We start from the raw sequence: 10077 nt of genomic DNA on the forward strand, positions 1-10077 counted from the left end.
GACCTCCAGCGGGTCCTGAGTAGATGCGGGCCCAACGTCAAGTCTGCCCCAGCCCTGTCCACCAGACCAGAGTCTCGGTGAGGCCTGAGCCAGCCCAGCCCCAAGGACAGGCGCGCCCCGCCCCTGGGTCTCTGAGCCGTGGTGGTGGTCCAGGGGAACCCGCCCCACTCTTCTCCCCACCACACGCTGTCAGTTTGGACTGGCTTGGGGATTCTTGGACTCCACGGTCCCCTCTCCTCACTCAGTGAGTTCCTTAACCTTTCTCAGACCCCCACTATTTGCTGGGCACTGACCTTGATGTGAGAGGGCATGGGGGTCTGGATTTCCATCCAGGTCGCTGCTTCTGGGATGGCCAATTATAAAGCCAGGCATCACCCATGGGTGTGTGTGTGGGGCCTGTCCAGCCCACCCTGGGCTGAAAGCTGTCCCTGCAGCCTACCACTCACTCAGGGAGAGAGGAAGGGTACCTGGTAGCTTACAAGACCCCTGAGCCCACCTCACTGAGGATCTAAGGCTAGTGGAGGGCCCCTGGACTGGGCTGGCGGACCTGGATGAAGCTAGCAGGCGTCTGGTGGATAGTGGGTATGTCCAGCTCCCGGCTTAGATACGAGGGTCGCTGGGTAAGGACGCAGTTGAGGAAGCTCCTCCACCAGGAGTCATTTAAAAAATCCTGTTGCCCCATGGTGTCCACATCCTCATTGCTCAAGGGCCCCTTGTTGGCACCCCTCTCTGTAACCTCAGCTAGTTCCATGCAGCCATCCTCATATTTAGAATTTCCTCTTCATAATCAACTTTAAAGAACAGCAAAGCCAACTGTCTAGCGTGGCAGCCGAGGCCGCTGACCTCCCAGCGTGTCCCCGACTCCATGAACTGCCACCCACCCTCAAGCCACACTCTCATCTTCCCTGTCTGCTCCCTCCATGTCTGTCCCTGGGCTTTGAGCCATGGCCCCAAGCATCGCCCTGGACTAGAGCTCCAGCCTTCTGAAGGTAGGCCTTTGTGTCTGCCTTTTTCTCCAGGGCCTTGGCACTCAGTTTCTGAACTAGTGTAAGGAATTCCTTCGAAACCCTCAGCTTTCCCGACACAAAAGTCGGTGCTAATTGGATCCTATTTTCCTCAAAAGATTTTACAGCAGCTGAATGTTTTCACACATTTGTAAAGGGTATGAAGAGCATGTACGAGGATCTCTCACTCTTGTTTGCAAATACACTGCAGACAGGCAGTTGGCCCTCTGCAGGGGAGTTGATTTCCTAGAAGGTGAGGGACATAAGCCCTGCCCAAATGGGTGAAACAGGACTTACAGGCTAACAAGACAGACCCAGTGTCCATAGGGCTCTGGAACCAGAGCTCAGAGACTAGGGAACAGGAAGGGCGTGGGGCGGGGGGTGGGGTGGGGAGGGAACATGGGGAGTCTGATTCAATCCACAGACTTTTGCAAACTGAGGGAGGATCCAAGCCACGTTTTAGAAAGCCGGATCTGGCAGTTTTTGTGTACAGGGAGTTGGAGGGGGAGAGAAACTGTTGGTAGAGAGAGCACTTTCCCTTTAGAATTCTTCTATATTTAAGAATACACTGAATAACCCCCATGGCCCCAAGAAAGGGTGAACAAGATGATTCAATCTAACCAACATTTATTGAACACTTATGTACACAATGCAAGAGAAAATGGGAGACGCTTGTTAGAAGCAGATATTCCTGATTCTGGTTTTAAGCCACTCCTGAATTGAAGAAATCCAAACTAAACAGACACTGAGGAATGACTCCATTTCACATGCCTGCCAATTTCCTCAAGATGCTGCTTGTGACAGATGTAACTATATTCCAGGAAAGTACTTTCCCCCTTTTCACTGTGGACTTTGCAGACTTCAACATAAATAAGGCAGGCCCCACTTTGTTTAGATAAGTTTTTATGAAGGTATTAATCCATGGCTTAGTATATACTTCACTGTCAATGAAAAATTCACCTAAATTTAATTTTCTTAAAAAAATGAAAATTTAAAACAACTTACCAGGCTCTTTAATGCAACCCAAGAAGTAACTCATGTTTCTGACGACTTGAAACTGATTCCAAACTCAACTGCGTCTTCAAACTTAATTTAGGAATTGAGGAAAAGACTAAAGACTTCTGGAAGAAATCAGAATAAAGTTCCCAGGACATATTAGGAAGATTTTGGTACAGGTCACATTCTAAAACATTTGTTGTTGTTGTTGTTCTCATTAGTTATGTATTTTTTACACATTTGTAGTTGTTCAGTTGCTAAGTCATGTCTGATTTTCTGCAACCCCTGACTACAGGAACCCCAGGCTTCACTGTCCTTCACTATCTCTCTGAGTTTGCTCAAATTCATGTCCATTGAGTCAGTGATGCCATCCAACCATCTCATCCTCTGTCACCCACTTCTTCTCTTAACCTCAATCTTTCCTAGCATCACAGTCTTTTCCAATGTAGGGCATATATGTCAATCCCAATTTCCCAATCTATCCCAACCCTCCTCTCCACCTTGATATCCATACCTTTGTTCTCTATGTCTGTGTCTGTATTTCTCCTTTGCAAATAAGTTCATCTAGACCATAGAACATATTTCTTTAGTCATATCATATTAGATGGCTCTCAGTGTATGACATGTGCATTTTTGTGTTAATTTCATGCCAGAGTATCTACATAAAATCAAAATATATAACTATCAGTTCTGAAGAGCTTCAGGCCAGATCAGGCATTGGGGGTGGTGTGTGTGTGTGTGTGTGTGTGTGTGTCTTGAAGGCAGATGTGGGGCATTCTGGAACCACTGTGGCTCCCATGGCTGCACATACAGTGTGCCTTGAGATGTATGCTAAGCCCTGGCATTTGGACTTGACCTTGTGGCCACTGAAAGCCAGTGAATGTGCCTCAGTCAGGATCAACCTGAAGTCAAAGGAGGGCTTGTTCCTGGCTGAGAATGGCCTGCTACTTCCTATGCCCAGAGGACATGGAGGGAGGCTTAGCTCCAACCACTCTCCACGGGGCAGGTGGCCTGGAAGTGACCCCCATCCAAGAAAGGCGGTGGGAGACCTGTTCACGACCTCCCCAAAGGCTGTCTGTATCCAGTGTGTGCCCTTCATCACCACGCCTGGAGCTCCGGGAGCCTCCCTGTAACATTTAGTAAATACTGCATCTGACTTGCCAGTTGGAAGATTTCCAATCCTCAAAGGATTAAAAATTAACTAATTGCCATAAACATCACATTTCCCTAAACACTTTTTTTGAAAAATGCATGAACTTATGGGAAAGTTGAGAAACCAGTACAATAAACTTGTATACCCTTTACCTAGGTTCATATATATATGTGTGTGTGTACGTGTATTTGTGTACATACAGGTATTTTTCTCTGCATCATTTAAAGTTAGCTGCATATGCTTAACTCTAAATGCCTGTGTGTATCTCTTAGAAACAGGAGACTCTAGCCCTCATGATGCCAAGAGCCATGGAAATTTAACATTGAGGCCATTCTAAATGTTATCTAATATACAGTACACATTGAAATTTCTTTAATTGTACCCAAAATGTCCTTCATGGCCTTTTCTTTTTAAATCCAGGATCCAAATAAGGATCAGGCGTTCTGCTGGGCTGTCAAGTCCCTTTGGTCTCCTTTAATCCAGAACAATCCCTGCTTTTGTCTTTTCTGACTTTGACTCGACTCCCAGAAGGTCCCACCGCCTGGATTCGCCTGATTGCTTCCTTATGATTAGATTCGGGTTAAACGTTTTTGGCAACTATGCCCACTGCGTTTCCCACGGCACCCCATCAGGAGCCACATAACCTAGGCGTCTCACCTTACTGGCCAAGGCTGTTTACTTGGCTTGAGTGGGGTCAGCCAGATCTCTTCTCGGTAAAGGTAAACGTGCCCCTTTGTAACTGATAGAGTGGAAATCAGCTTCCTCTTTATAATGCATGGAGTGACACTCTGAGACTATTAGAATGTTCTGTTTCCTGACAACCTCTCCCCCACAGCTCTCAAATCCAATAATGATCTCTGCCTGAATCAAGGATTGGTTGCAATGTGGTTATTTTCCAGCTATCTCATCCCTTCTACACTTGCTGCCTGGTGTTCTTGAGTATAGAACACCATCATTTGTGGGGACCAGGGCAAAAATAAAAAAGCAGAGCCTCTTTTTCAAAAATGAGTTTCAAGATGGTGACAGAGCATTGAATCCAAAACAGGGTCTGTGTGACTACAGGGCTGCAAACCCAGGACGCTGGCCTTGCCCCCACCATGAACAGTGGAAGTGTTAATTGCTCAGTCGTGTCCCACTCTTTTGCGACCCCATGGACTGTATCCCACCAGGCTCCTCCGTCTATGGGATTTCCCAGGCAAGAATACTGGTGTGGGTTGCCATTCCCTTCTCCAGGGGATCTTCCTGAACTAGGAATAGGGATTGAAGCTGCGTCTCTGGCACAGCAGGCAGATTTTCTACTGTCTGAGCCACCAAGGAAGCCCAATGGACCCAGTTAAGAGTGTCTCTCTCAGTGTTTCTGCTCAAGCATCTCCATTTAGGCAAGCGATCGCCTATCAGGCAGGCTCCTATGTCTTTTTCACATGTTCCTATTGGGTGTTGTGTACTTTTGCCCTTTCGGAAACAGTAAGACAATCCTCGGACTCATATTATCCCTTCATTGCCCCAAGTTTAGAATCAGTCATTTCTCCAAAGAACCCTGTTACCTTTTGGTTGGGATAACTGCTGTTAAGTAAGAGCTTCTATTTAGAAAGCCAGAACTGCATACCAGAGGTGCTCACAGTTCCCTGGGTGTCACTGCTTCTGATCCTCTTAGAGGAGGGCAGTAGGATTTGCTTTATAGGGATTATCAGTTGTTCTACAATTCTCACCAAATAGCCTCCACTCTGACGATAAAGCCACCACATCAAGTTGGAGATTTTTTCCTTCTTTCCTTCCTCCTCTCTCCCTTCCTTGTCCTTAGGATGCATCCCAAGGATATATCCAAATTTCCTTCGTGTGTGTGGTCTATCTGATGTACATCAAGATTCCTGTTTCTGTCTATTCAACATAAGGGTTTGCTGGGTCAACTGAAATAATGCACAACGAGAGCCATGAGTTCGGTTCTACCCGGGGACCTACTGAGGACTCCAGCCCCGGACACAGCCTCTCAGCTCTGAGAAGGGCTCCCTACAGGTGTGGGGAAGGTCAGTATACATGGCATTTTAGAGAAGGGGTAGGTGAAATCAAGCACACTTATTGGTGGTAGGTTACTGTTAGTCACGAGGCACAGATATCTCAGTTCAAGATTTCAGTGCTTTTTTAAGTATGTAAGAATCTACGCTCGTGAAATCTTCTCCTGACAGTATCTATCTGAGGGCCAGTTCTGCTTGCTTTCTCAGTACACAGAGGACCTCATTCCTGATCTCCACCCTGAATTCCTCTTAGGCTGTACAGTAGCCAGAATTGGATGGTGGGCAACATTCTTGTTTTATAGCTGTTTTGTGTATGTGTGGTTTTTTACATTTTCAGTTTTTCAATATGTAAAACATTTGTATGGTTCCAGAGATGAAGCTGTGAAAAGGAACGCTCAAAGAAGTCCATCCCTTTTGACATTCTCCCACGGGAACCATTTTTATTACTTTTTAGTTTATAAAAAAAACTGTTTCTTTTTGAAAAATAAAAACAACAAGATTATGTATATTCATGGATCTTACGCAAAAGACAGCACATTGCACAAAATCTTTTGCACTTTGCTTTAAAAGCACATTTTGTAATCTCATCTAAACTGTGTTTTTTACCTTTCAGGATCACTTAGATGACAGAATGTGTTAATAAAAATGTTACTAGGGGAATCATTTATTAACAACCAAAAGCATTCCTTCTAACATCAGTTTTTAGGGCTTCTAGATAAAATGAGGGGCTGAATGAGTTGCTCTGAGGTCCCCTGGTGTGCTAGCAGCCGAAATTACTCTCCCAGAAGGGCAGAGTGTCAGATAGTAATAACCCTCACGTCTTGGGAACTAGATTTCTATTTACTTCTCAACACCAGCAAAATTATTTTCATGGTTGCAAAACTTTTCAAGGGCATACTGAAGACCTGGAGCCTGGGGACAAGGGGGCTGAAGGAAGTTAAGAGAGAAATCATTAACAGACCAAACATGGTTCTACATTCCTTGAAGCAAACCCAGCATATAAAATGAAGACGTATAGAAAAACAAAATGAGGGGTCTGTATTTATTTTTGATCAAGAAATCGTTTCTTCAGAATGAGACCCACAGACAGAGAGTGAACTTATGGTTGTGGGGGGCGGGCAGGGGAGCTAGGGATAGTTAGGTAGTTTGGGATAGACATGTACACACTGCTGTGTTTAAAATGGATAACCAACAAGGACTTGTTGACTAGCACAGGCAACTCTCTGCTCAGTGTTATGGGGCCGGCTGGACGGGAGGGGAGTTTGGGGGAGAATGGGTACATGTATATGTATGGCTGAGTCCCTTCACTGTCCACCTGAGACTATCACAAAACTGTTAATTGGCTATACCCCAATACAAAATTAGAAGTTACAAAAATCAAACCAAAACAAATAGTTTCTTTTAAGAAAATCTTCATTTATTGGATCCTTTGAGATAGTAGGCTTCGCATGTACCTTGAAAATGACTCAGTCTTCAAAAACCTGAGTCACATTTTTCCCAGAAACGCTCTTGTGGAAAGCAACACATCTATCTTAGTAACTAAATGTGGATCTCTTAAAAAGTGAAAAAGAACCCTGAATCTGTTGCTCATGATTTTGGCAGCTGAGCAGGGTGGAGGTAAGGGTGGGGGAAGGGAAAACTAACCAGAAATTGTTGGTTTTTTGGGTTTTTTTAAAGGCCCATGAGAAGGAAATTCGGTGTTTTTTCTCACTGAATCGGGAAGGCTGCACATTTGGGGCCAACTCCTAGTTGTGGGTGGGATGTACAAAGATGGAGTGACCTTGCTGTATCACCATGCAGGTTAAAATGCTAGGTTTAAAATAAGCTCACTTATTCCTTCTCAGTGATTTAATGAAACTTGAGTGACATTAGAACCCAAACAGAGTAAAAAGCATTCCAATCAGGTCTGTGGTTCTCTTAACATCTTCATAAATTCACTAACACTTAAATATCACCTACGAGGACCATAAAAGACATTCTCAAGTCTTTTTCTTAACACGTTAGGGAATGTATAGTAAATATGTACTATAAAGTGCTATTTTTAAAACATGATTGATTTGTTATAAACTCAGCAGCACATGAAACCAAGGAACATATATACCAAGAGGTGCCCTGCCTTTTCTTTCAATGAGTGGCTACTTCTCATCTTACTCTTGGAGGCATAGACCAGGGAGAGGGGAGGTGGGTGGGGAGCAGTGTCTGCTGTGGGGGACTTGGCAGTTGGAGGGGAAAGGAGTGACAAGGGCTGGGTGGCAACCAGCTCTGGAACTTACCAACTCAGGTACCATGATCTGCCCTGTGTATGCACCCCCAGTGAGGATTTTTTCCTGGCATTATTGTGCAGAAACATACAACATGGGCCTCCAACAAGGCACTGTGTAAGTGCTGAAGTCCTGTGTAAATTTAATTATTAGCATGAACTGAAGGTACTGTCATCGTTTAACTCAGCCGACCTTTTAAATGGATAACCAACCTTGAGGCTTAATTGGATTTAAAAAAATCAATTTCTAGCCACTGCCTAGCGTAGAAATGAAGCGCTACATTCTCAGGCAATTGTAAAATCAGTTCTGCTCGGGACTATTTTTTATTATTTACAACATGAACATGACACGATCCATCTCGGCAAGCATTTTGTGTAGACGCACACCTTTTATATAAACAAGCACAGACGGACATACATGCACACTGAGGCAGGTCACCAAAGCAGCGTTGCTGTCTGCTCAGTGGCAACCTGAGTCATTGGCAGCAATCTCTTCACATCAGTTACACAAAAAACTGAACTCGGGGTAATGACATACCACTGTTTGCAAATCTCTTAGCCTTAGTCTGCTCTAATCTCTGTAACAAGAAAAAAAAAAAAAAATCCTTGAAGCTTTTACCAAATCACATCTTGACCATTAAGTCTTTCTGGAAGAAGGTCATTTAATTTTATGGAAAGAAATGAACAATTAAAAGGGCATAAGCAAAAACGTGCTGGTCTGGAAATGACAACGTTGAAGATGTGAGTTCCAGCCGTGGGGTTCGCTGGTCATGTGACCTTGGCGAGCCCTCTGTGGGCTCTCAGTTTCCCCATCTGGAAAAAGGGGAAGTTTCTGGGGGAGAAAGGGAGTTGCTCTATCTCCCTGATCGCTGATGAAAATGGAGGTCTATGATGGTGCCCTGAGTCAGAGCACCAAGTTAAAAAACACACACACACAAATACATTTGATTCCCTCAGCACTTCCTCTGAGAAAAAGAGATGAAATGATGCTACCCAGAGGCCTTCTGCCTCCACCTCCATTACAACATCTACAAAACGAGAGAAACAGTGATTGCTGATGGCGGAATTTGGACAATTAGCTAAAAGCAGTTGTAGAAAAAGTTGATGAACAGAAACTGCTAAGCCCAGGAGTCTATGTTAACTAAGCCCTGTTTAAACGTGCATTGTGTTGAATGCCATCCCGCTTAAGGGATCCATTTTAGGCAGATTATGGAGCTGAGACAGGGACCTGTGCAGTTATCCTCAACATTCAGGACAGGCCAGAAAGCTCATTTGGACAACGGGACAAACGATTATTTTCTTTTGCCTCAATTGACCAGATGATTGTTACACAAGTCCTTGCCATCTGATGCTGTGGAATGTCCCTTTGTGTTGTAAGAAGACTGGTAGACTGCCGGCGGTGGCGTGGAGTCAGGGAGGGCTCTGCATACAGCTGATGCCCACTGTCCAACTCCAGGTCCTGAGTCGGAAGCACTTTCAGACGTTATCTTCTTTGGAAATGATCTATCATTCCCCATCATTCCACTTAGCCAAACTCTACGGTTTCAAGGGACCCAAAAGATCTAGAGAAACTGTTTTTAAGTAGACATACCCTAAAATGTCACCCAAGAGTTCCCCCACCTGCTGCTGCTGCTGCTAAGTCGCTTCAGTCGTGTCCGACTCTGCGGGACCCCATGGACAGCAACCCACCAGGCTCCTCTGTCCTCGGGATTCTCCAGGCAAGAACAATGGAGTGGGTTGCCATTTCCTCCTCCAATGCATGAAAGTGAAAAGTCAAAGTGAAGTCGCTCAGTCGTGTCCGACTCTTATCGACCCCACGGACTGCAGCCTACCAGGCTCCTCTGTCCATGGGATTTTCCAGGCAAGAGTACTGGAGTGGGGTGCCATTGCCTCCCCCGCCTACAGCTCTCTAATCTCTTGTTCCCAACCAGCAGGATGAGAGGACCTGTGAAAACTTCCTGAGACTTGAGAGGAAGTCAGCCATCACCCACCCCCAAACATTTTTTTTGCTGAGGACTCTGCCCACTGAGATCACATCCGTGAACGTATAGGATTGGGGGTGGGGGTGGTCAGTGTAGGACTCAGGAAGTTTGACGTCAACAGGTGGAGGTTCCACATGCCCACTCAGCACGCTTATTACTCTCATTACCCATCATTTTGAAGGGAGGTATTTTCCCTCAATTTGAAAACAAAACTAAACAAAAACATCAGGCAGCAAGGTGAGAGGTAGTGTTTGGGTGGTCAAGGGAATGTGGAGAGAGGAAATTAGGTATTTTAGGCTCACACACACAGGAATCTACAACTTGGGCCCACGTGTCCACAGGGCTGAGTTTCAAAGTGTGACTGACATTAAACATACCAAGTCCTCTAAGTCTGAGAAGAGGACACTTAGGAAAACTAATTAATGGATCAGAGTACCAAAGGACTGTCCCATCCTCCCTACACCCAACTAATGAATGTTTCCTCTGTGGAGACAGGGAGCCGGTTTCTCCAGATGGTGCCCACATTTTGACTAGAATAGGGGATCCTGGTGATCAAAATTAAGCATGTAGAGTAATATGCTGATAAAATGAGAAACAAATGGTGCCAGCCCAGGTAAGTCATTCTGTTGGTGCTACACGACTTAAGACAGACAAACCAAGAGGAGTTCTA

The sequence above is a fragment of the Bos javanicus genome, chromosome 13, assembly GCF_032452875.1.
Source record: "Bos javanicus breed banteng chromosome 13, ARS-OSU_banteng_1.0, whole genome shotgun sequence".
Taxonomy (NCBI): Eukaryota; Metazoa; Chordata; class Mammalia; order Artiodactyla; family Bovidae; genus Bos; species Bos javanicus.